The following is a 4940-nucleotide window of genomic DNA, read 5'->3' as shown; positions in this document are numbered from 1 at the left end:
TAAAAATTGATTTTAAACAGCGTTTGACATGCTTCGAAGTACGGTAATGGAATATTTTGAATTTTTTTGTCACGATACGCGTCCGCTCGTTACCCTTCGGATAGTGTCTTGAACACACGAACAAAACGCCGCTATTTGGATATAACTATGGATTATTTGGAACCAAACCAACATTTGTTGTTGAAGTAGAAGTCCTGGGAGTGCATTCTGACGAAGAACAGCAAAGGTAATCCAATTTTTCTTATAGTAAATCTGAGTTTGGTGAGTACCAAACTTGGTGGGTGTCAAATTAGCTAGCCCGTGATCGCGAGCTATCTACTCAGAATATTGCAAAATGTGCTTTCACCGAAAAGCTATTTTAAAATCGGACACCGCGATTGCATAAAGGAGTTCTGTATCTATAATTCTTAAAATAATTGTTATGTTTTTTGTGAACGTTTATCGTGAGTAATTTAGTAAATTCACCGGAAGTGTTCGGTGGGAATGCTAGTTCTGAACGTCACATGCTAATGTAAAAAGCTGGTTTTTGATATAAATATGTACTTGATTGAACAAAACATGCATGTATTGTATAACATAATGTCCTAGGAGTGTCATCTGATGAAGATCATCAAAGGTTAGTGCTGCATTTAGCTGTGGTTTTGGTTTTTGTGACATTATATGCTAGCTTGAAAAATGAGTGTCTGATTATTTCTGGCTGGGTACTTTGCTGACATAATCTAATGTTTTGCTTTCGTTGTAAAGCATTTTTGAAATGGGACAGTGTGGTTAGATAAAGGAGAGTCTTGTCTTTAAAATGGTGTAAAATAGTCATATGTTTGAAAAATGGAAGTTTTCGGATTTTCGAGGAGTTTGTATTTCGCGCCACGCCTTATCATTGGATATTGGAGTGGTGTTCCGCTAGCGGAACGTCTAGATGTAAGAGGTTGTTAAGGTCGCAGAGCGAGTGACGTCACCGATTGAACCGCTATTAGCGCGCACCACCGCTAACTAACTAGCCATTTCACATCGGTTACATGTAGAGCGGGCAAGAAATATTAATCTGCACTGACATTGCATTAACTTCCTTCGATAGAAAAGGGCAACTGGTCCATAACGTTTATTTCCATTCTATGCAGAGGCAATTAACAGTGATTCTGGATCGCTTACTGTGATCGTATCATTGATCAATGTCATTGAAATTGATGTAAATACAATAGTCAGCTCATTGTATTTTTTATTAAGAAAGCGCATTGAACAGATGACATTCTCTACGATGACACATAGTATCATGTCTGTAGAAAAATACATCTGAGTATTAGAAGACCAGCTTATCCTCTTGCCCAATATGAACCCCAAACAAACTGTCACTCAATGGTTTTGATGTATACAAGGACGTCCACTTAATCAATCATAGTAGCTTGGAGACTTGGGATGATCTCAGATGAATTTATTTGATTCTTCTCTCCTCTGTCTTTGCGTCCACAAAACATATTGTAGGAGAACATACGAGGTTCCTCCGCTCAGATGTTCTCCTGCGATGCATTTTGAGAAGGAGGAATGGAGAGAGGAGGCAAGGATTCAAGGAAATACAATTAGGATTCATTCACCCTTGGAGACTTCGAATCGGACACATCAGCAGAAACCAAGAATAAGCACAGAGATAGGCACAAAAACTACTCACTCATATCCTTGTGGTTTGACAACCATTAGAGCCCCTGTCAAAAAAAATACTTCCTTCACTTAAAGATGCAGTCCGGGATCTTAAGCGCAACAGATTCGTAACATATGGATCAAATTGCAAAAATATTATTACTTTTTTTGCAGGACAAAACATACTGTATCATACAAAATAGATGATGTAGTACACAACTAGATGACATTGTACACCAAAGTGAGCACCACTTTCAAAACAACAACAAACCACCCCTTCTCTCTGAATGTCTTACTAGCCAAGAGGGCAGACAGAAGCATGCCAGTTGTCCAGAGGCAGCAGAACGAACCTTCCGGATCAGCAGAGGGCTGTTGCTGCTGCTGTTGCTGCTGCATCACAGCTGGAGTCTTCCCAAGCCTATCACCATTGCAGGACTGGCCTGGGCATCCATCTGAGATAATTCCAAAGGTCTGAGTCACTGTCAGCTTGGGTCTCTCTCGTCTCTACATCATACTGCCATCTCAAGGCTGTGTTTACACAGCAGGCTTAAATAAGTACATCGAGACTGCAAGGCTGTAACCCATTGCCATCACCAAACTTGATATCTTCATTTTTAGGTATGTCATGATATGCAGTTTTTATGCTTTACTTTGCAGAGCTGTGTTCAGTTCAGTTGTTGCAAGTAGGGGTTTCTGACTGCAGTCTCCTCTTCAGCAAGTCAAATGCATGCTTGACTGGACTAGCTTTCCACTTTTCTGTCCTATGAATTCCTTGGTTGGATTGACTCAAAACACACTGTAAATCCAACCAAGCTGTTCATAGGACAGAAAAGTGGAAAGTTAGTCCAGTCAAGCATGCATTTGACTTTGAGTGATGTTTTGCTTAATGGTGAATTGCAAACAAATGAGTGAATATTCTGCTAAGTGAGTAGGATTAAAGCCACAATTTTCCTCCCAGCCTAAAACCAGACTGCCACTTGGTTATTTAAAGCTGAAGGATGGGGCTGGAGAAATGTAATCATGTTCATGTTCAGATGAAGCTATGAGCTATGAGCACAGACTGACAGTCCATGAGCTCAAATGATACTTTATTATGTTGAAACTATATTTATTTTGTATTTATTTAACCTTTATTTAACTAGGCAAGTCAGCATTGTTTATAAACATTAAACAATCTTTATTTTGTATCTATATTCTGGGTTATGATGGGGTAGGATAAGTAATGATGATTCATTTATTTTCTTGAAGAATCATCAATGGGTGTATCACTAACTGAAATGACCATTGAACAGCTGTAAATACTGCAGATTGTACCTTTAAAGCGAAAAAGCCAAGGCTTTATTGACGCGCATGTGTGCGGGCATTATCTCTCACCTACTACACAGCCTCTGGAATAGGCACAATACTATCATATATATATAAACATAACAGTGAGGCCAAAAATACAATAGCACAAATAGCACAATACCTCTTGAACACAGATGTAGATGTGTAGCCAAATTCTTCTCTGGATAAGCGTCCGAATATTGCCAACTGCTTCTAGCACACAGACTGTCTGGCTCGTCTGCTGCTCTTGCCTCCCAGCGCCTCGCGCAGCGAAATGTCGCGTGATTTGTCAACTGTTACGCCAGCAAATTTAAATGAACCTGTGGATTAATCTACAAAATAAACGTTTTTTTTAATATTGAAATATAAACAAACGTTCAAATATAGTTTTTTATGGAAATCTTTTGTTCTTATAGGAATACATCGTTATTGGAGAAAATATCTCAACCAACCATTTTTACCAAAAAGCACATTCCAAATCCTTAAGGTGCGTTTGCATTAGGACTTTTATTTTTACACAAATGTCATTCTGGAAATGCTAGCTGCTGCTGGCATAACACAGTTTACAGTGCAACAGTGTGTATGCGTGTGTGTTTGTGTGGGTTTGTCAGCTCATAAACAATATCATCAGAGTCCAGAGCCTTCTTATGGCAGGTCTCCTAAAACACAACCAGCTAATACAAATATCCCTCAACAACCACCTAATACATCAACAATCATCTAATACAAAGATCCCTCAACAACCACCTAATACATCAACAATCATCTAATACAAAGATCCCTCAACAACCATCTAATTAAGATGGCGCCAGAGAAGAAGGCTGACTGCCTTCTGAGAATTCGTAGGCGATAGAATTTATTAACCCGAATTAACCCACACATTCCAGGAAGGCCCTAGAAATTGTCAAAGACTCCAGCCACACTAGTCATAGACTGTTTTCTCTGCTGCCGCACGGCAAGCGGTACCGGAGCGCCAAGTCTAGGTCCAAAAGGCTTCTAAACAGCTTCTACCCCCAAGTCATAAGACTCCTGAACATCTAATAAAATGGCTACCCAGACTATTTGCATTGCTGCCCCCACTGTAGCCGTACCCTGTATATAGTCTCGCTATTGTTATTTTACTGCTGCTCTTTAATTACTTGTTACTTTTTATTTCTTATTCTTATTCGTTTATTTATTTTTTAACTGCATTGTTGGTTAGGGGCTCGTAAGTAAGCATTTCACTGTAAGGTCTACACATGTTGTATTCGGCGCATGTGACTAATCAAATTTGATTTGATTTAATACAAAGATCCCTCAACAACCATCTAATACAAAGATCCCTCAACAACCATCTAATACAAAGATCCCTCGACAACCGTCTAATAGAAAGATCCCTCAACAACCATCTAATACAAAGATCCCTCAACAACCAGCTAATACAAAGATCCCTCGACAACCGTCTAATAGAAAGATCCCTCAACAACCATCTAATACAAATATCCATCAACAACCGTCTAATACAAAGATCCCTCAACAACCATCTAATACAAAGATCCCTCAACAACCAGCTAATTCAAATATCCATCAACAACCATCTAATACAAAGATCCCTCAACAACCATCTAATACAAAGATCCCTCAACAACCATCTAATACAAAGATCCCTCAACAACCATCTAATACAAAGATCCCTCGACAACCATCAAATACAAAGATCCCTCAACAACCATCTAATACAAAGATCCCTCAACAACCATCTAATACAAAGATCCCTCAACAACCATCTAATACAAAGATCCCTCAACAACCATCTAATACAAAGATCCCTCAACAACCAGCTAATTCAAAGATCCATCAACAACCATCTAATACAAAGATCCGTCAACAACCATCTAATACAAAGATCCCTCAACAACCATCTAATACAAAGATCCCTCAACAACCATCTAATACAAAGATCCCTCGACAACCATCTAATACAAAGATCCCTCAACAACCAT

The 4940-nt window shown here is 39.0% G+C and overlaps 1 long non-coding RNA gene across 1 annotated transcript; it reads right to left on the bottom strand.

Annotated features, from left to right (window-relative positions):
- Positions 1–1198: 1198 nt before the first annotated feature.
- LOC115150397 (uncharacterized) lies at positions 1199–3210 on the bottom strand. The gene is made up of 2 exons (XR_003867103.1): positions 3101–3210; positions 1199–2084 (listed from the first exon to the last, which is right to left on the bottom strand). It is a non-coding gene; the product is annotated as an uncharacterized LOC115150397 (long non-coding RNA).
- Between the last annotated feature and the right edge of the window lie 1730 nt (positions 3211–4940).

This window comes from Salmo trutta, chromosome 16 (assembly GCF_901001165.1).
Source record: "Salmo trutta chromosome 16, fSalTru1.1, whole genome shotgun sequence".
Taxonomy (NCBI): domain Eukaryota; kingdom Metazoa; phylum Chordata; class Actinopteri; order Salmoniformes; family Salmonidae; genus Salmo; species Salmo trutta.
Note: the sequence above shows the minus strand (reverse complement) of the source record. Positions and strands in the feature narration are given on the sequence as shown.